The sequence below is a fragment of the Trachypithecus francoisi genome, unplaced genomic scaffold (assembly GCF_009764315.1).
Source record: "Trachypithecus francoisi isolate TF-2019V2 unplaced genomic scaffold, Tfra_2.0 Lachesis_group3, whole genome shotgun sequence".
Lineage (NCBI taxonomy): Eukaryota > Metazoa > Chordata > Mammalia > Primates > Cercopithecidae > Trachypithecus > Trachypithecus francoisi.
Genome location: NW_022681468.1, coordinates 66,817,794 through 66,841,176, shown reverse-complemented (window position 1 = coordinate 66,841,176; position 23,383 = coordinate 66,817,794). Strand labels below are relative to the sequence as shown.

General features: G+C 39.3%; 1 pseudogene; it reads left to right on the top strand.

The window, feature by feature from the left end:
* The first annotated feature begins 3,690 nt into the window (after positions 1–3,690).
* LOC117071282 lies at positions 3,691–5,153 on the top strand (annotated as a pseudogene).
* Positions 5,154–23,383: the final 18,230 nt, after the last annotated feature.

Genomic DNA, 23,383 nt, shown 5'->3' with positions numbered 1-23,383 from the left:
GACAAAATCTCATCAAGCTTAAAATTTCATGTCCTAAATTTAGAATATTATATTCACACCAACTACCTCCATTTTATCATAAATAAAGTGTCTATCGATGTCACCACCATTGTCATTGTTGCAATTGTCATTCATTGGTTCAAGCTTTAAGATCAGAGTGGCCCCTAGTGGTACATTCTTTTCCTTTTCCCTCTCTATTGTTCTGCTTCAAATTATCAACACATACACACTGAATACACATTGATTACTCATTATAACAACAACTTTATTAATGAAATGCTTACTACCACCACTTCCCTAAACTTATAGAAACAAATTATTTTGGAATTTGAAATCTCATATTTTGAAAATATGTGACATGAAAATGTTAACAGAACGAAGCTCATTGGTAATATTTACTGACAATGAAAGTTCTAAACTAGAATATAAAAATGAAACATTTCTTTAAAAATCAAGAAATGTAAAAGGCATGCTAATAATATGATTATGGCCATCCCAAGACAATAACTCAAGAATTAGCTGTCTGCAAATAATCATCTGTGTAAGCAGTACCTTGACTTTGAAGTCCTTAAAAATGCAAGCATGAAGACAAGGGAGCTAATCATACTAATTAACTCACTGTGCCTTGTAACAAATTAATTTTGAGTAAAGGAACAGGCAACTAGAGAAAAAGGCCAAAATCTCAATTTGTTAATCTGAATAGAACATAAATATTCTCAGAATTTATTTGGCCTTTAGAATAAGAGTAGAACCAGGAGGGTGGGAGCAGTGATCACTCCACGCTGACAGCCTGGAATTGTTATTTACGACATCGTTTTTCAGTTCTACGTTCCAATGGGAGAATTTACCATACTTGGGCAGCAGAACATGACAGGTTGATGTAGACTGTCCATAATAGGCTCCACCCTCAGAGAACTAATCTAACCTGAAACTTTAACAAGTTCTTCCTATTACTAGGAACAATAGCTTAGCTTCTGTTTAAAATGTGTTCCTGACAGGCAAACTTTGTAGACTAGGTCCTGCTCAGTACTGTCAGCATTCATTTTTAGTCATCAAGTTGTAGGCAAGGGTCCTTTGCATACCTGCTACCATTCTACAAAGACTACATCACCATTCTTGACTTTTTCTAATACATGCTGATATTTTGAATGTTTACAAAGTAAAAATATAAAGTAAGAGTCACTCCTTACTCCTAGAGGATCTAGTTCTTGTATCTGCCCATTCCTGTCTCCTCAACTTCTTCTTACACAGGTTTGAGCCTCCAGGTCTTCAAAGGTATTCAGGTGTTATTGGCTGAAAAGCTGTGTTTCACTGATGCTACCACATCTCTCTCCAGCCACCATCCTCAATGTAGCCTTTCTTTCACAAAGTTCTTTAAAGGATATTCTAAATACAGTGTTTTCATGCTCTCACACACACACACCTTAAAATTCCTGTCATAACCAGCCCCTCCCACCCCACATTCATAAATAAAAATAAAATAAAATAAAAATAAAATAAAACCAGGCTTCCCAAACGACTTTTATTCTGAAATCTGTCAAGGCTAACCAATGACCTCACCAAATCCAGTAGCTTTTTCTTAACTCTTAGTTTTCAAGGCCTGTCTGTTCTAGTAGACATTATTGACTACCATCTTCTCAAAATGCCTTCTCCTCTTGGATTCCAGGACACCACATTTCTCTGATTTTCCTCTTCCTTTTACAACTCCAGGACATATATCATATATTCTCTGTCTGAGTACTATACGCTTCTATTATGTGAATGAGTACAGTATTGACCACAATTATGTATATTTGTTTTTCTTTAAGGAAGAGAAGAGAACACAAGGACAATGGAATGATGAGAGAGAGGGACAACGATGTACTTACTGGCCAATTACACCTTTGTGTGATGTCTGCAAAGCACACCCCATTCTGAGTAGCTAGATATGTGGTTTAAAGGAGAACTTGGAGACTCACAGGACATAGGAGACATCTGGCCTTCTGAGAACAATTGGGTGCATTCTAAATACCTCCTGAGCCCCCAGTAGGCCTACTAACAGATATGACCTTGGGTAGACTACACTGATTCATAGCCTTTTCTAATAACTTATTTGTTTTTAACATTATCATTTACTGTGTCTAAGATTTCTATTCAACAAACCTTTAAGAAAAAAAGTTTTAAACTGTGAAACCATAAGGATATGCTCTGACCATTTCTGAAATTATCAGGTGTCAGTCTGACCAAAATTACATGCCCTGAGTATATTCTTAATATTAAAATTACAAATGTTTTGTCCTTTATTTAGATGTTCAAGTAAGCAGAGGAAGCCACGTTCTCTAAAGGCAATTAGAGGAAGCTTGTTGAAATGATCATTTTGGTTGTTTTCATTCTGTTATGAAATGCCATTCTGTTATAAAATGTCATTCTGTTCATTTCATTCTCTGACAAACTTCATCCTGTTAGATATCTCAGAATTCAAACTACGAAGAACTTTAGAGCAAATGAGTAAGTTGATTATGAAAACATGATGCTCTGAACAGTACACTGATGGCCTCTGTTCAGAATTGTTTTGTTTCCATTTTGTCTTTTAATAATGAAGGTCAATTAAGCCATAAAATGATCATCCAAAAGAATCCCCTATGGAAGATTCAAGGAAGGCCCAGAAGAGGTGATACTAAAATTGAAAGGGAGGAGCAGCTCTACTGGCCATCTAAAGTAAGTAGGAGACACAGGCAGTAAATATCCTAAATCCACCTATTAGCCTGCATCCTTCCACATTTCTGGTCCTCTTTTAAGATGGTTAATTGATACCACTAACTTCTTAGGGTCTTTTTTTCCCCTTTCTATGTACATATGAATGTATGTATGTATTTATTTTAGAGATAGGTCTTCCTTTGTTGCCCTGGCTGGAGGGCAGTGGCTATTCACAGATGCAGTCACAACACACTATAGTCTCCAACTCCTGGGCTCAAGTGATCCTCCTGCCTCAGCCTCCCAAGTAGCTACGACTATGGTGCATACCACTGTGCCCAGTTAACATCCTGTATTTTGATATACGAGCTTATTTTTTTCCACTGTAATAATCTGTATTGTCCTTTGACTTAGAAATTCTTCAGTCTCATTTGGAGAATGGGATATGAGTAGATAATAAAAGTTGGAATTCTTCCTCTTCCACAAATGTATTATGTAATTATAATAATTTCTATCATTTCTGAATGCTTACTCTGTATCAGATACCATGTGAAGCACTTTGTAGACATTATCTCATGTGATCACAACTATTCTGCATGGTAGTATTGCCCTTAATTGATTGACAAGAACCTGTGACTCAAAGAAGTAAAAAAAAACTTGCTTATTTCCTAGTAGGCAGATTCAGTCAATCAATACAAACTCACCTAGGAAGTAGCTGAGCCAAGATTCCCAATCTGAATTTTTTTTACTCTGAAGGAAGACGCTTTTCCCAACTAAATTAATATTGCTGTTCACCATATTTCTGATGTATAATCACTGGACATTGGAGTAGACACATATTTTTGGAGTAGACCCTAATCCAGATAAGGAACTTTAAATGCTCACCAGCCCAGGCTATGTATGCCAGCATGTTAGGAACCAGGAGGGAAGTTAGGAATACTAAAAGAAATAACTGGACCAAGAAGCAGCTTATCCGCCCCTTCTGGAATCTCTGCCTGGTTCAGCCTGCCTGCCTCCACTCCTGCCTCCACTATGTCCATCAGGGTGACCCAGAAGTCCTACAAGGTGTCACTTCTCTGCCAGGGGCCTTCAGCAGCCACTCCTACAAGAGTGGGCCCAGTGCCCTCATCAGCTCCTCGAGCTTCTCCCAAGTGGGCAGCAGCAGCTTCCAGCGTGGCCTGGGTGGAGGTTATGGTGGGGCCAGCAGCATGGGAGACATCATGGCTGTCACAGTCAACCAGAGCCTGCTGAGCCCCCTTAACCTGAAGGTGGACCCCAACATCCAGGCAGTGTGCACACAGGAGAAGGAGCAGATCAAGACCCTCAACAACAAGTTTGCTTCCTTCATCGACAAGGTACAGTTCCTGGAGCAGCAGAACAAGATGCTGGAGACCAAGTGGAGCCTCCTGCAGCAGCAGAAGAGGGCTTGGAGCAACAAGAACAACATGTTCCAGAGCTACATCAACAACCTTAGGCGGCAGCTGGAGACTGGATCAGGAGAAGCTGAAGCTGGAGGCAGAGCTTGGCATCACGCAGGGGCCGGTGGAGGACTTCAAGAACAAGTACAAGGATGAGATCAATAAGCATATAGAGATGGAGAATGAATTTGTCTTCATCAAGAAGGATGTGGATGAAGCTTATGTGAACAAGTTAGAGCTGGAGTCTGGCCTGGAAGGGCTGACTGATGAGATCAACTTCCTCAGGCAGCTGTATGAAGAGGAGATCCGGAAGCTGCTATCCCAGATCTGGGACACGTCTGTGGTGCTGTCCATGGACAACAGCCGCTTCCTGAACATGGACAGCATCATCGCTGAGGTCAAGGTGCGGTAGGAGGAGGTCACCAAGTGAAGCAGGGCTGAGGCTGAGAGCATGTACCAGATCAAGTATGAGGAGCTGCAGACGCTGGCTGGGAAGCCTGGGGATGACCTGCGGCGCACAAAGACTGAGATCTCCGAGATGAACCAGAACATCAGCCAACTCTAGGCTGAGATTGTGGGCCTCAAAGGCCAGAGGGCTTCCCTAGAGGCCGCCATCACAGTTGCTGAACAGCCAGGGAGCTGGCCGTTAAAGATGCCAACACCAAGCTGTCCGAGCTGGAGGGTACCCAGCAGCAGGCCAAGCAGGACTTGGAGCGGCAGCTGCGCGAGTACCAGGAGCTGATGAACATCAAGCTGGCCCTGAACATCGAGATCATCACCTACAGAAACCTGCCGCCAGGCGAGGAGAACCAGCTGGAGTCTGGGATGCAGAACATGAGTATCCATATGAAGACCACCAGCAGCTATGCAGGCAGGCTGAGCTCGGCCTATGGGGACCTCACAACTCCCAGCCTCAGCTACGGCCTGGGCTCCAGTTTTGGCTCTGTTGCAGGCTCCAGCTCCTTCAGCCAAACCTGTTCCACCAGGGTCGTGGTTGTGAAGAAGATCGAGACCCACGATGGGAAGCTGGTGTCGGAGTGCTCTGATGTCCTGCCCAAGTGAACAGCTGCGGCAGCCCCTCCAGCGTACCCCTCATGCGGCTGCCCCAGAGCCTTGGAGGGAGGCCACTGTGCGCGGAGCACAGGGAACAGGAGACCCACCTGAGGCTCAGCCCTAGCCCTCAGCCCACTGGCGGGGGAGTTTACTGCCTGGGGAAACCCCTTGCCCATGCTTCCAGCTACAGAACAATTCAATTGCTTTGTGTGTGTGTGTGTGTATGCGCGTGTGTGTGTGTGTGTGTGTGTTTTCAAAATAAAACCTCAGCTAGCTCTGCCCAAAAAATAAATAAATAAATAACTGAGGACAAACAGCCTTACTTCTCCCCTTCTATGGATAATGGCCCCCACTGTTTATTATAAGACGTGACTTGCCTTAGTAATCAGAGAAAGCTCAATTGGGAAAGAATGGGAAGCAGTGCTATATTTTGGAGAGACACTTTATCCATATAATTTTCTGTGAAAGCTTATTCCTATAAGCAGGACTTGGAATGTGTTGCTTGCTCTCATAATCGTCAGAACCATGAAATAAATACATCTTTTATAAACCCACAGGCCAGATTGGCCTCCATCTTCAATTCTAGGCTCTCCTGCTAATGCCAGTAAAAAGAAGAAAATTAATTCATGCCTTAATTAGACCAAAATTATTATTTCTAAGTGGATCTCTTAAAGTAAATCTCAAATTGATTTGTGGTGTGTGTGTGTGTGTGTGTGTGTGTATTTTAAAAGCATAATGAGGTCTTATTTTCTCAAATGTGCACATTTTGGCACAAGCAAGTCTACCAGAAGTCTTCTGAGAACATAGCTTAGTAGATTATACAATTATTAAAGATTGACCTCGTCTGTTGAGTTTAATGAACCAGAAATTGCATTTTTAACCTTGCCTGATGTGCTGTCTGATGTCAATCGTCTTTTTTAATCTATCTGAAATAGACAACAAATTAAATTGGTCCAAAAACTAATGTATTAGGCCAGAAGAGGGGCAAAAACAGCCAGTGGTAATGCAGAAAGACTTCAAGGAAGATTCGTTCTGAAGTCATGTTAAGAAGATGGCAATGGCAATGAGAATGACTGATTTACATATACAGTCATGAGAACTATTGGCAGAGGGGAAATCCTGTAGCAGGGCCTTGAAGCCCTTGTAACTTGCATGTAATACAAACATGTACTCAAAGCCTGGTGAAGACCGCTACACACCAGACACAATCCCAACAGTGTGAAACATATCTTCTCAAGCCAAATTATACCTAAAACAAGTCTATCACTAAGCTTACAACACTTTTTACAATTGTCTATCATTGCATTTTATAACTTTCAATGTAAACATTTTGTACATATCTCCCTTACCAATCAATTGACCATTTCCATTTCAAACAGAATCTATTTGCTGCACAGTATTTCATGTGTTAGGAAAAGTAAACATCTTCATTAATTTTACAAAACAAGCATCTCCATAATGCCTCCTTTGTTTTGTTCATACCATTTTTTCTTCCTATTTCCTTTTTAAGGACATTATTCAGTTTGCAAAAGATTTTCTAGTGAATAAACTTGTGACCTCTTAATGTATATTAAGAAGCTTCCCACAAGCTTCTTAATATACATTGCAGGTGAGATATATCTGTGGGTTGAAGCTACTTGTATGAAATGTTGGAATAATGAGTAAGTGCAATCAACTCTGCAAAACAGCTGGTCAGTTCTGATAGGAGAAATATAATCAATATAACAAATTGGACACACATTCCACTTCAGACACTGGTGCAAAGTGTCCCATTGACTCAAGAACAAACAGAAGCCAGCCTCTGTCCTCAAGGAGCTTGGAGTCCTGGGGTAGGAACAAAATGTGTGTAAATGACTGCAAGTCCTTTGGTGTTAAGCCAAGAAGGTAAACTCGAAAGTTGATAAAATATGTTTGCTCAAAATTGTCATCGTTACTGGTTCATTTGGTTTATTTTAAAGGAAAGTAACAAGTTTATTTTTCAATACATAGAGAAGCATAAGAAAAAGAGGTGGGAGAGGCATTTCATAACTTGTCAAATTATGATTTTTTAAGTCTTATTTTTTACACACACACACACACATACCACACACAGGTGATGGGGCTGCCTTCCCTCCAGTATCCCTGGCAGTAAGGCATCCCAGTGTGAACAGCCAGGGACCACACAAGGAAGGGGTCAGAGCAGGGCAACACCCCAGCAAGGTCAGGAAATTACTTATTGGAGAATTGAGTAAATAAGTAAAAATATCAAGAATAATGATAACTAGGCTTTTCACTGTCAGAGAACATGAGGTACAAATTTGAGAAGGGGGAAGGAGAAACAACCCCTGCAGCATTAGATTGGAATTAAAGTTTGTCTGGACGAACTCATGGTTTTCAGTGTATAGCTAGATACAGAGATATAGAGAGAGGAAAATGTGTATATACACATGTGTATGACACATTATGTGCACAGATATGTATATATTATGTAGGTGTGTATGCATGTGTGTATATACTTGCATAGATTTCCTTTCTCTGACCACTGAGAGGGCCTAGGGGCAGCAACATCTCAATAGCAATAAAGCACACCAAGCACACAGATCTTGACTTTTGAATGCCACTTCTCCATTTAAAAAAACAAAAACAGGACATCTTAGATAAATGGCTGATTCCAGGGTGGTTAGGGGCAAGGAAAGAAGACGTGCTTGTGCACATCTTGGTATATCAGGTTTAGGAGGCTGTCACTGGTCAAATCGGGGACAACTTGAACATCAAAATAAATAATCATTGTAATGGATCATAACTCATCGATGTAAGTCTCTAAGTACACACTTATATCAATACATACGTACATATACACATACCTACATCTTTACATACTACTGAATGGCAACTAATAATGGCATTTGGCAAACTGTTATGCTAACAATTAACTCAGGCAAGAAACATCAATGGAGGCTAAAACTGGTAGATAAAATTGGGATGAGTAGATTTTACACAGTCTCCAAGTGACTCTCCACAAAATACCTGTTGTTACAAAGGGAAAGATAGATAGGTTTGCAGCAGAAAAAAAAATGTCAGACATCATGTTAACTAAGGAATCAGTGTTAACTTCTCCAACAATGAGACAAGTAGGCAAACAGCTGCCAAGAGAGGATGAAGTAAGAACACAGCATCACTTCTGTGAAATTCTGGCCAAAAATTCTGGGTGTTATCATAAGGAAACATCAAACAGACCCAAATTGGCCTTTAATCTTCATAACTCTTCAACGTCATGGAAAGTAAAAAAACTAAAGAATTGCTTCAGGTTTGAAGTTTGAGCCACATTACAGCTGGGTGTAAGGTCCTGTCTTAGATCATATCCCATTGTTATAAAGGAGGCTAAAATGGAGTCTCTGGGGGAAGGATATATTTGAGTCATTTATACCATTTAACTTTTCTGTACTTTGAAAATGTTTCAAAATTAAAATTATAAAAAGAGGTAATGAGTAAAAGCAATTATGGAAGTGAGGTGTGGTTCAGAAGCTAGAGAATCCCATTTCCATAGTAATAGAGCCCAGGTCTGCCTTCAGTATTACTGTATCTTGAGAGCCCAACCCAGTCCTTCACATAATTGGCATATGTTGAATGAATTCTTTGGTTAATTGAGCACAGAGAAGGGGAGGTGTCAGCCAAGAAAGTTTCATGAAAGAGACAGAGGTGAAGAGGGGGCAGTGTAAGCACGGGAAAATGAATAAAGAAGGTCACAGAAGTGAGCAAGCAGATAGTACACTGAAGCAGCAGGTGGTTGGAGTAGAGAGAATGTTTTAGAACACAAGGGGGTGACAGTTAGGAAAAGTAGTTCATAGAGCATAAGAAATAACCTACAATATCAGAGTGAGGTAAGGAAGGAATACTCATTTTGGAAGGCATTTGAAAGAGCTTGTTAGTCCTTTCTAAGCAAGTCCATCTAATCTTTTTTTTTCTATCTTTGTTCTAATACAGGTACCAATGCCCAATAATTTATCTAAGGAGGAAAGAAAACAAACAAAGATTAGGGTTAGTCTGCAGTTACACGACAAAATCCCCCAGGGAATTCTACAGGATCATGTTCCAAAGAACCCTATGTTAGTGTTTTGTGATGAAATAATTTTGAATTGGGCTAAATTAACCATATTTTTCTCCTAAATGACTCCTTACTGGGATATTCCAAAAGAAAGAGAATATGCAATTTGACCCAAGTTAACCTCAGTACCATTCCCCACTCCACCTCCATCCACCAGGAGTCTCTGGAGGAACTGCAAAAGCATACTCCAGGAAATGTTTGTGTGGATGAGTAGAGGGAAAAAGGCGTATGCCAGGGATTGTGAACAGCCAGCTAAACCCTGCAAGGCATGTAAGGATTTTAAGTGAAATCAGAGATGAAGTACAAAGTGATTGAACTCAAATGGCGGCAGAGGAGCAAGGCCCTGCACACTATAACTTGCCTACTTCTTTCTTTAGAGCTCTGTCAGTTTCTATGTAAACAGCCACACACAAAGATTGTAAGGATAAAGTCAAGCCCTCCCAAGGGGTCACATGAGCTGACCTCTTTGTGGCACTGTGCTAGCTGTGGCCAGGTTACCATGGATATCAGAAGAGTTAGAGGAAGCTTGCAAGAAAGCATTGATTCATGAATGGGTAAGGGTAGTGCCTATGGCAGTTGGGGTGTAAAATAAGGCAAAAACAAAAATGAAATGAGTAGGGAGAGATTGAGAGGCCAGTTTGATGGAGTCTCAAAGTGCTGCAGGCCTATACTCATTCTCTCATTCTACCCACACCGACAAGAACACCTTCTTCAGTGAATGTTCCTATTCAGGGTCTGGTGACTCTCACTGATAGAGATACAAACATCCAGCCCAGAAGGGGGAATGACCAATGATGTCTGTGGAATTGAAATTCAGCAGCACGTAAAGTATGCACAGTGCCTCTCAGTGACCATTTTGGACAATTACCAAGTTGAAAGATATATAAGTGCCATGTAAACTTTTCAAACATTCAAGGAGCAAATAACTCTTCCCTCCACAACTGTGGTTCTTCCTATGAGAAGGAGGAGGTAGCAAGAACTGGTAACAGCAAAAAGCAAGAGACAAATGGAGAAAAAGTGAGGAAGGTCTTTAAGGTTTCTCCTCCAGGTACCATGGAGCAGAAAAGAGGGAAGATGTGAAGTGGAGAAGGGAGGAAGCCTGCGTATGCATGCAATTAATTTTTGGAAGAGGTATAAGATGCCTCTTTGTGATTCTCAAACTTCAGTTTGCTCTGGAGTTCCCTGGGCAGTTTGATAAGAAAGCAGATTGCAGGGTTTCACATTCCATAAGGTTAGGGCTCACTAGGTTGAGGTGTATACTCAGAAGTCTGAAAGATAAAAAGATCTTCAGATGATAATGATGCCAGTGTCCTTGGACCACAGTGTTATAAATCCTGGGCTATGACGATCTAGTAAAAGTTATTTGCGCTGAGGGTTTCCTGAGACTATAATGAGTCCATGACTGAGTGAGCCAAAGCTGATAAGCAGGCTAACAGAAGGCTCCTACTACCGGTGACTAGAAAGCGATAAAATATAATCTCTTTGTCATATATGTATGGGTCTATGTCAAGGTCTTGCATATCAGTGGAGAAATATAGCTAGATATAGATAAATAGCTAGATAGAGATATATGGGTGGGGAGGAAGGGACCCACTTTAGTTAAGAGAAGTATTGAACAGGAGAAGAAATGTAATACGGTCCAGGTCTTGATGTTATTACAGTTGAATCCAAGTAAATTAATACATAATCCACCTTAATTATTTAAAACAATTGAGCTCAAATAAACCCTTAAAATGAGGGACTCTATTCCAAACAGTCAGCCACATATGTTCCTTCACAGCCATGTCCTGGAGGCAGCAAAGTACTGAGGTGAGAGCCCTACAAGAACATGTGAGTGCATATATCTTGACAAGGTGGTGATCTTACTCCCGTCAAGTATATGGCCAGAAGGTGATTGCTGGGCCATATGGTACTTTTGTTTTCAATTTCTTTAGAAACCTCCATACTGTTTTCCATAATGGTTGCACCAAGCTACATTCCCATCAACAATGTACAACTGTTTCCTTTTCTCCACAGCCTCAACAACATTTACCTTTTGACTTTTTAGTAACAGCCATCCTAACAGGTGTGTAAAAAGGGTAACTTTGTGAGATGATGGATATGTTAATTTGCTTCACTATAGTAACCATTTTACTATATATAAGTATATCAAAACATCATGCTTTATACTTTAAATATATGGTAAAATAAAGAGATGTTTAAAAGAAATGAAGAAATTCACTATGAGAATGAAAACTACAGGCCAATTTGTCTCATGAGCATTTGTGCAAGTTATTAACTCATCTTTCTCAGCTTCACATCTGTCCAATTATGCTATATTTTATACTACTGGGGCTTGAAGTCTGCAAACTACATTTCCCGTATGTGTGTGCGTGAACGCATTTAAAAATCTACTCTTTCAGCAAATTTCCAGTATACAATTGTTATATTTTCCTCTAATTTGGTCTTGAGGTCTCCCTCCGGAAAGTGGTACAAATTCCAGTGCTCTACTCACAGGACTCCAGGGTAGATGGTCGTGGATACTTACAGTGTGCTTTCACGGGGTACTTCTTTATTCTCATAGATAGCCTAATACCTAAATGTTCAACCCATGATGAGGTGTCTCTCACACAGGAAAATCTTCATTCTAGCAGACACCCTTGTGGAACTCTTGTCTGACCTGTGGATAGCCACTCTCTAAGAGAGTCCTGGCCAGGAAGGAAGTTAGGTTCAGGTGTATTGGTCAGGCGAGACACAGAGGAAGCAGCACAGCAAAACATAAAATAGCAGAAGCAGTTTCTTTCTTTTTTTTCTTTTCTTTTCTTTTTTTTTTTTTTTTGAAGAGCTATCTCTGACTTTATTTTCCAAATTAAAAAAAAAAGTAGTTTAACAGTTTACTACAAATCCCAGATGGAAGAGGGCAGCACATCTTGTAGGGCCAATGGGAAAGGGGAGCTTTTAGGACATGCACACTCAATCAGTGGGTAGGGAGCAAGAGAGAGAGTGAGGGACTTATGGTACCTCTGTCTTTCATATGGTTCAGGGCATTGCCCTAACAGATGTTCCTCAAGGAGTTCTAATTGGTGGGTTTAGAGCAAGGAGGCTTCAGTTCCCAGGAGTCGTGCTATGACTGAAAGGTGGTCACTATGGCATATGTGCACATTCCATGAAAGGTATGGGGTCACTGGGGCAAGTCAAGTAGATCATATCTAGCTTTACCATAGGAAGGAGGTCCACGCCTCCAATTTGTGGATCTTTACACTGTTCAAGTCTCTACTTTCTATGATAGGTGAACCTCATCTTAAATGCTTACTAACAATAACAGTGGCCTGGAAATCAGAAATCCCTAATTCAAGAAATGACATACTAATGACGTTGAAAAAGTCATCTTACCTCTTTGAATATCACTTTCTACTTCTAGAAAAATGGAGCTTACACTACTCCTGTTGGTAGCTGAGAAGTTCAAGATCAAAGCCCTGGATTGGAACCCATTAGCAGCACCTGCTAATGGGCTAGTGGGAGAAACTATCTCACTTGGTTCTGCATCCATCAAAAAGTCCTGTACTGACTGTGGTTGGAACCACAGCAAAGATGTTGACTTGGCCCAAGCTTCGGAGTTTGGAATCTCTCTACCTTTACTGTCACAAGTCATCTTACCTCTTTGAACATCAACTTCTACTGCTATAAAATGGAGCTAACAGTAACCCTTGCAAGCAAGCAGTTAGATCACATGAGAATGCAAATGTCCAAATATTCTATAGACTATAACATTGTAGAAATTTGAAGTACGAGGTGGTTACTATTGCTATTACAGTTCTTAAGAGTAGTTCGAATTCTGATGGAGATTGGCTTTTCAAGACTGACCAGGAAACCATGTTCACACTTAAAGCTATTATCAGTTTCAGCTTGAATATCACTCACTTATTTAATTCAGAATGATTCACTTTCTGTCACATGAATCAAGAACCCATTGCTATATTCTGAATGTTTGTTTTCCCCAAAAATTCATGTTGAAATCCTAATTCACAAGGTGATAGTATCAGGAGGTATTAGAAGCTGAGGCCTTTGGGAGGCTCTACCCTCAAGAGTAGGATTAGTGCCTATATAAACGAGACCAAAGGAACTCATTCACCCCTGTCACCATACAGAGGTTTTAGAGTAATGTGACCCTCTATGGACCAGAAGACAAACATCGGTTCTGCCAGCACCTTGATCTTGAAATTCCCAGCCTCCAAAACTATGAGAAATTTCTATTATTTATGAGCCACCCAATTTATGGTATTTTGTACAGCAGCCCAAACTGACTAAGACACAGAATGCATTTGCCCAACTAAATAATTTTTGAATCCTGTGAGAAAAAGAATAGCAGAGACTTTGAAGAGAGTCAAGCCTGAACCTAGTCTGCCGTCTTACTTTGCTTACAACACAGAACACAGGTCTGCCTGGTGTAGAGGTAAGAGACTTTGTGCCATCCCTTCAGTGGAGTCTATGGGCAGAGCCAGGGCATCCGATCAGAGGACGGGTATTCAGGGTGCTCTTCCAGAGCAAGCTGCCCCAGCCTTGGCCAATGAACAGAACAGTCAGGGCAGCAGCAACTACAAATCGTTCCCAGCCACCCAGAAATTGCTGGGTCTGAAGGAAGCCAACAGCTATCAAACCTGCCGTGGCTGGCTGGCTGGCTGCTGCTCACCAAGGCAAAGAACAGTTTCCAGTTGAGGACTGGGGGAACGGGGCTGAGTCCTCTGACAGCACAGGCATGACCTCTACAAGTCACCCTCTTTGCTGCACTGTTGAGACTTAGAAACTAGATAATTCATGCGAAACACATAAGAAACATCTGAAATTCCATGAGAAAGAGGGCACAAAGACGCTGTCAAACTTGGAAGGAGCAGTTGTTGTCAGGCCCAATAACAAACTTTGCAGTCCTTTTTCTCTAACTGATATTTTTAATAATCCCTTTACTCACAAGCAACTCAGAGATATTAGCTTTTCTGTGTTTCCAGGGGTTGCTAGGCAACATTTCTAGGCAGCTGGAGATATTTCCGTAGTAAGCAAGTCATGTTCTACCACAAAGGCCATGGTTTGAAAAATGCATTTTTCATCTATCATCTATAAACCCAGTGTTTTAATACTAGGAGTCTTTTATAATAGCTAAAGTGAGATTCAGCATTTGATAATAGTAACTACAGCATGCTTTAGCATCGAGCCCTGATACAACTCTGCTCTGAGAACACGCATACACCAAAGAGTGCGTCAGTTTTTACAGGTACCATCCATCAGTCAAGCATGGCCAACAAGATGGATCAAAAAAACTCACCTAGGCAGATATTTTTTTAAAATAGAGTTTTTAAAAGAGCTTTTAGAGGTTGGTTCTTTGGTTTTTGTTGTTAATTTCAAACTGAAAAGATTTGTTTTCCCTGATTTTCTTTATTATTACTTCACAAAATGTGAGATAACCTCTAATACAATGAAATTTACTTGTAGGAGTCTCCATTTTTCTAATTAAAATTTAATATATACCAGTGATCTGTACATTTTTGCTAAGTTCTAATTTTGATTCTCTTTAGTTGGATGCTTACAGATCTCTTCAGTGTGTGGGATACTTTAGAAAATTTAAACATTGACTGTGCCTGGAGGTATTTTTAAGTCTCCAGAAACCCTGGGCTGCATCTCTGCTGTTACAGAAAATTAGCTTTTAACAACAAACATGTTAATCAATAGTGGATTAAATTATTTCTCATTCTTTGCTCATTGCCGTTCTTTAGAGCCATGCAGTTATACCGAAAGCAGAGCCTTCTCCTCTGAAAGGCATGCAGTGCCAAACTTCTAATACCCACGTTTTGAAAGAGTTACATATCCAGAGTCCCAAATAGTTTTGCAGAATTGGCATCCACAAAAGGACACTTCTAGAGTTGTCTTAAGCACAAAGTCACCCACTCTCTTTTCACCAGCACACACACAAAACATATATGTTCTAAGTCAGCAATTGTTGTTTGCTGGTTCTTCAAGATACTAAGAATAACAATTAAGTTTACCATATGAAAACCAAACTCTTTTTGGACCCATTTCTCTAATGCTTTCTTATTTATGTAGTTTCAGAAGGCGAGTTGATTGCTTCCAAAATAACACATTTATATCTGATTCTTTTCTAATTGGGTTTTACATAGATGAAAAACAGGCATAAAATATAATGAAAGACAATAAAATTATCTTCCACACGTACATGCTATCTGTTTTGAATTTTTCTTGCAGCAGTGGGTACTTCACAGAACAAAAGTGTCAGAGGCTGAGAATTTTATCTTCAAGAGAAGTAGAGGAAGTGGCACATTTATGCACCAAGAATAAGTTTCTTCTGTAATGGACAATTTTCAAAATCAGGCAGATCTACAGAATTAAAGTAACTTTAACATTTGTATTCTTAACCAAGTCTTTGTGTTATTAAACCACAACCACAATTAGGAAAATAATTTTTTCTTCTGCTAAGCAATAAAATCTCATTGATTCATCCAACAAATCTCGAGACCCTACTGTACATCAGGTATCCCGTCCATCTCTAGGGATATAAGTGAAGAGAATGTTTTCCCTGCCTTCAAGGAGTTTATGGCCCAGGAAGGAAATACAAATAATTAGCCAGGCAATGATAGCCATGCAATAAGCACCAGATAAAAGTAAATATAGGGAATTATGAGAACACACCAGAGCTCAGGAGAGCCCTCCAAGCACCTCCAAACTGAGACCCGAAGGATCCACAGAGTTAACCAAGAGAAGGTGTGGGGGAAGGGGAGGAGGGAGGGCAAGTGTTTCAGACAGAAGGAGCCATAAGTACCAAGAAAAGCAGCACCTCTCTCCTTCGCTGGGACTAGTCATCTTCTCCCTGTGTCTGTGTCCCAATCTCCTCTTCTAATGCAACACCAGTCACAGGGGATTAGGGCTCACTCTAATGACCTTGTTTTAGCCAAATTACCTCAAAATTATCTTATAAATAAAAAGACCTTATCTCTGAACAGTCACATTCTGAGTTACTGGGACTTAGAACTCCAACATATAAATCTTGGAGGAACAAATTTAACTCATAACAGTCACTTTGGCTGTAAAAGTGGAGAAGGTAAAACTAGGGGATAGAGACAGGACAGGAAAACCCAGAGAGTGTATTTCCAGGAGGAGGGGGAAAAGTTAACAGCACTCCAAGTGCCTTCAAGGTCAATAAAAAGGTAAAGACTGAAATTGTCCTTCAGAATTAGGGACAAGGAAGGGACCATGACTTCGATAAGTGCTGCTTTGGACAGTGATGGATGCCAAAGGCCAATCTCAGTTTATGAAATGTCTGGGAGTTCAAAGGTGCAAGCAACCCCTCAGGAAATTTGTCTGAGAAAATCAGGAGAGAGCTATAGGTAACTGAAGACAGAGTCACAAGAGGACTTACTTTGTCAACAAATAATTATTAAATTCCCACTGTGCACACAGGGCTGAGGAAGTACATTAGATAAAACCTTGCCATCGGCAAGATCAACGTTTTGAGTTAATGGAGAAATTGCAACTATGTTTAAGAATTTCCATATATGATCAAAGACTGGAACACACAAAAACAATATCAGATGCTGAGTTGGGGAGTCAGAAGTAATCTTTTTTTTTATTTTTAGCAATTTGTTTAATGTAGTAATAATAAAAGCTATCACTAAGTATCACGTATTAGGCAATGTGCTAAGTGCCTTACACTATCTTTTCTAATTCACATAAAAACTGTATGAGGTAACTAGTATTATTTTCTTCATTTTACAAATAAGAAAGCTGAGACTTAATGAAATTAAATAACTCAGTGAAGGTCCAAAAGCTAGTAAAAGTGGACCCAAACATCATCCATGTCCATGCTATTAAAAAGAAATGCCAAAAACGCATTTCAAAAGGAGTATTTGTGTTTGAAAACGGATGTGCTGAGGGGAGGTATTTTGGGTAATGTGGGGAAAATCAAGACAGAAACTATGTTATATGATTATGGCAAAAGAAAAACTGTTTATAGAGTCTCCTAGCACTTGTCATCTGCATTGGAGTGCAGACCTTGGTTAAATTCTATCATGAATCAAAGAATCCTGGGAGTTCCATGTTGTATGTACGCCTCGCCTGCCAATCCGACATAAATTTCTCAAGAGTAGCTATGTCTTTATTACCCGTTGTTGTTCCCACCACACCTAGCTCAGTGGTTTCACTGTAGGAGTCTAATGCTGAATAAATGTTTGCTTGAATTACTGAATGTTAAACAAAAATATTGAAACAGACAACAAAACAGTCCCAGTATCAAAACAAAGGTACTGGGAGCTTTTGAGAAAAACATTCCCCTTCTGAGACACCATTTTCTCCTCCTTGCTTAAATACATTGGGCCTTTGATGATATTTGACATCATTTCCTAGCACTGATTCACTGGCTCTGGGAAGGAAGGGCGAATCTCTTCTCACCCACTGTTTCTTAGCAATGATAAAAGCAAGCCATTTCTATCATTTTTGGAAACGGAAACAGAGATGCTTTACTTCCAGCTGCTTATTAGACATATAAATCAACACCAGCAATCAATTGTACATCCTCGCTTTGCTGTTAAGATCACTAATAGAATACAGTTGGCTCATACTATTAGCAGTCAAGGGTCATGCATAAATCTAACAGTAACCGGGAACTGCTTAATTCCAAAATCACATTTTTAAAGATGCATCAGCAAAAAGCTATTGTAACCCTTCATGCACCAAACTGGATTGGTTCTACTTTCGTAAATCCCTAATAGCATTTCTTCAATCGTTAGTACGCTCCTATTTGCATGCGTAGTAAGGCATATAATGTCTAATGATAATTTGGGTGATCATGGTGTTATAATGCAATAGCATTTTTAAAGTAAAAGTTCACATGTATGAGAGGAATTTTCTGTCTCTAGACAACTGAAAGATTATTCAAAGGTCTAATTGCTTTTTCACATACATAATTCCAGCCACCGAAATTGATACCTTGGAGGGAAGTGTTGAAGAGCGGTTACATGTGTGGTCTGTGGAGTTAGACTACATAGGATTAAATCCAAGGTTTACTATTTATGTGATCTTGGAAAGTCGGCCTCTTTTACCTCGATTTCCTCAACCCTAAAAAGAAATACTATTCAATCATAAAACAGAATGAAATCCTGTCATCTGTGGCAACATGAATGAACCTGGAGGTAACTGTGTTAGTGAAATAAGCCAGACACAGAAAGACAAAACCACATGATCTCACTCTTATGTGGAATCTAAAAAAATTGATTTCATAGACAGAGAGAGAATAATGGTTACCAGTGGTTGATGAGGAAAAGCAGGAAGGAATACCAGGAGAGGCTGGCCAACTGGTACAAAGTTACAGTTAGACAGGAGAAATAAGTATTGGTGTTCTATTACACAGTAGGGTGACTATAGCAAATAACAATGTAGTGTATATTTCAAGGTAGTGAGAAGATTTTGAATGTTGTCATCACAAAGAAATAAATGTTTATAGTGATGGGTATAATAATCACTCTGATTTGATTATTATACTATGTATACATGCATTGAAACATCACATTGTACCCCAAAATATGTACAATTATGTTTTAGTTATAAACACATACATTAAATTTAAAAATAGCACTGACATTTATTTGTTGCTTTGTGGTTAAAAATCAGGTGAAAAATGAATAAAAATAAAAACAGGGTGAAAAGAATTAAAAATAAAAACATAAACATGAAACATTGATAAGTAAAACAGTAATGTAGGTGACTTTCTAACCAGACAGACATCTCATGTTTTATGGAAGAAAAATTGACATCACATAAAATTCACTATTTTAACCATTTAAAATAGTACAATTCAGTAGCTTTTAGTGCATTCACAATGTTGTATAACCATTGCCATTATCTAATTTTAGAGCATTTTCATCTCCTCTAAAAGGAACCTCACACCCATTGAGTAGACAGGCAGTCACTCTTCATTCCCCCACATCCCAGCCCCCTGGCAACCAGGAATCTGCTTTCTGTCTCTGGATTTGCATATTCTGGACATTTCATATAAACGGAATGGTGCGAGAGAGAGTCAAGTAAATTCATTAAGCAGAAGTATTAGCATATATCTAGAGCTTTGAAGATAAATACCCAAAGAATTAGAAATAATTAAGAGGGTTTCTTCTGGGGATGGGGGTGGAACTCAGGGTAGAGAGCAGCAGCATGAAAGGGTGCTTTTCACTGAAAGTTCTTCAGTGTTCAGCATGTGTGTATAGTGCTTTGATAATTTGGTTTTCTTTCAAAAAGAAATTCTGTTTTTAAAAATGAGGATAATATTAGTATTTAATCAGGTTGTTAGAAGGTTGAGTGACATAGTGGACATAACACCTGTGAAATAGTTGGCTCAGTGCCTGACACACAGGAGATATTTGATAAATGTTAATTATTAGTATTATTATTACCACTAATAATTAATCAGGTTATCAGTGTTATAGAGCAATGGAAGCAGAGCCATTTTGGGGTCAGATCCCAGGGCACTTTGAAAATGAACAGTTCAGTACTGTGTATTTTATAGACATACCACTAATATAATATCAAAATAGTTCTTTAAATATAATTCTTAAGTTTCCTTCAGTCTTTTAGATGATTAAATTTTGATTGAGAAGAAAAAAGTCTTTAAAACTGAAACCTTAACGGAGTTCTGCTACTTAAGTGTCATGCTGCCTAGTGAGTCATTGTTCAAACAGGTGGAGGGAAAGGTACTCTGGGCAGCCAGCAATACATGGCAGGAGGATGGCGTTGAGCTTCTGACCAAACAAAGGTCATAAGCAGAGATGTCTCTTTTCTCATTGTGACTTTCTATAGAAGTTAACACGTCAACACACCTTATTTTGTAACATGCTTTATCAATTCCACCAACTAAATGTTAACCGTCAAAGTGACAGGTGAGGGGCATCACGCTGAAATGAGGCTAACTGCCAGCACTAAAGTACTGCTTATCACAACCCAAATCTATGCTATGAGTGGCAGGTGGGTTGAAGATGCTCCGAACTAGAATACACCTTGGTAACAGTATTAGTCAGTTTTCACATTGCTGTAGAATACCATCTGAGACTGGGTAATTTATAAAGGAAAGAGGTTTAATTGACTCACAGTTCTGCATGGCTGGGGAGGCCTCTTACAAGAAATTTACAACCATGGTGGAAGGCGAAGGGGAAGCAGATACCTTCTTCACAAGATGGCAGGAGGGAGTGAGGAAGTGAAGGGGGAAGAGCCGCCCCCCCACCCCCCCCTTATAAAACCATCAGCTCTCTTGAGAACTCAATCACTATCATGAGAATAGCATGGGGGAAACCACCACCTTGATCCAATTACCTCCTAGCTGGTCCCTCCCTCAATACCTGGGGATTACAATTCAAGGTGAGATTTGGATGGGGACACAGAGCCAAATCATATCAGTAACCAACCCTCCAACTCTTAAATCCATCCTACCACATAATTTCCAACACTCTGCCCAGAAAACCAAGAAGTTGCTGAGGAATATGCTACAAGCAATAGAAGTAGTCACAAGCAGGGAAGACAAAAGCTTTAAGGATTCCCTAAATAACAGGTCTCTTCTGGGAGACAAGGAGCTGTAGGTATTACTTAGAAAAGACTTCAAGCCTCTGTAACTTGAGACACAGCACCAGAAAAAAACAGAGCATGCCCCGGGGTTAAAATCCCAGCTCTTTCCCTTACCTTAGTTGAGTGTCTATTAGGTGAGGCTATTGAGAATCCAATGTCATAATATTTGTGAGGATTCATAATAATAATAATAATCCTTGGAAAGCACTTAGTTCTATGTCAAATAGTAAGTGCTCATTAAATGTTAGTTATTATGTTTAATATTAGAAATATCTCTAATGAAAACCACATACTCATTGAGGGAAGTATTCTTTTGACACAAACTGGACTGTTCATGTCACAATTGCAGAAAAATTATACTCTGTCAAATAGTTTTTACCTTAGTACAATTGAAGCCATTGGGATAGAGAAACCTGAAAGTAGCCTCACTTCTTCCTATTGAGCTTAAGAGAGCATTCAATGCTCCCTGATGAGCTGAGATTGGAATCTTTTTCCACTCCCAGGATTCTTCCAGTACCTGTGTATGAGTCAGTTCTAGAAAAGAATAAACAAAACAATCACCTACTTACCTTGGAAGGTATCCAGATAGGAAGTCAATAAGGCAGTCTGCATGATTTGCGAAATATAAGGTCATCCTTGGTATGTTTCTTTATAGGTATTAGCTTCATTTGAAATATTGGTTTCAGTTGCTCTTGTGAAACCTATTGGCTTTTAGCCTATTTCTCCTCTCCAGATCTGTTACTGGGCAAGAGTCTACATTGTTCCATAAAATCTCAAAGCGGGAAAGGATGTTAAAGAATTTCTAGTTAAGCCTCTTTATGTTACAGATGAGGAAACTGAGGCATGAAGAGATTAAATGAGTTCTCCAATATCAAGATTAGAATATAAGCCTCTTATATTCTAATATTCCAGTGCTAGTTCTTTTTTCTCTGTCATAAAGCTCTCATTTATTAGAGATGGAAATCGAGCACAGGAAGATTGATTTTAGCCAAAGCACAAAAGGACTAAATGCTTTGCTAGCTATTAGCATCCAGAATTACTGATTCTTGGTTAGTGTTCTAACTACAGAATAAAACTCTATTCCTAGCTACCAAAAGCAAGCAATTTAATAGCAAACTATGCTGAAATGATTATGGTCACTGTTTACTCTCAACCACCATAGGATACCAGGTAATACTAGCATGCTAATTAATCCTGCCCATCTGGCTAATGCAGTCTTCATAATTTATAATCCAAAGCCTTTGGGCACAAAGACCTATTAACATGCTAATATACCTTCTCATTCTAGCTGCTTTTCAATTAGTAATTATCTATAGACTGAGCCAAGGAGAGGCAATTTTTCCAAGTGATTAGCACGTTGGAAATCATGGTCAGCCTGGTTGCTGATTAACATTCTTTAGTTTTGGCAGTTAGCATTTCTCATTCCAGCAAATTACTCTAGTGGGTTCAGTTGGCAGCTTGGGGCCATGGAAACTCAACCCTATTCAATGGCCAGTGACTATTCAAGAAAATATAATTATGACATTTTGATATCAGAACTTGATTCACTTGACAAAATATATGAAAACATTTGCTTCAGCTCTCAAAAGCATTCTGGGGACAATTACAAAAATGTGCATATAAATGTATATTAGATAATATTGTTGAGTTATTTATCATCCAAGGTATGACAATGATATTATGGTATATAAGTCAGATGTTAAAGTATTTACAGGTGGAAGTTCATGATATCTGCAACTTACGTTCAAATGGTGCTGCCACAAATTAGATAAATTGAAAGAAACTGTGGCAAAATGTTAAACATGTTTTTGTTTCAAATAGATCTATTACTTTACCTTCACAAGGAAAGATTTGTACAATAAATGTTCATTTACAGAAAACTATATATTACATATGCCTAAAACACCATATATATAACCAATATTTGGATCAAGTGTCACTCCTTTAGTTTGTCAATGTTTTTCTCCCCTTCTCCCTGAATTGTTAAAAAAATAGGATTTCAAATGAAAAAAATTCAAAACATTCTAAACATATATAATGGCTTCTACATCTTAATATCTGTTGGGCTATAGAAATATCGAAGAAGACAACAATGTTCCCGCCACCAAAGTGTACAACTGTAGTACATATTCTGATCATGCCATCCCAGCCTTCAGCTGCTTCAAAAATGCCCACTGACACAGATGTGAATGTTTCAGAGGCATCTACCAAGTAGCCACCTAGGCCACTCATAACACCTATTATGCTTTTACTTCAGAATCACCTTCACTTTTATTTGGTGTTAGTCACTCAGGATCAAACAGCAACATGCTTGAAAGCATGGCTTCATATAGCTATAAACATAACTAACTTTATATTATCTTTTAAAATTATTTTGAAAACAACATAATTAACTGATTTGAATGTAGTGGCAGAGTAATAATGGCCCTGAATCTAATCTACTTGCCATAAAAATAAAAGATGTGGATGACCAGACAAGTATTCCAAATGTATCAAACCCCACAGCCCCCAAACAACCACAAGGAGCTTTTATCAAATGTGTTAAAGATGTCATCCTGAACTAAAAGCA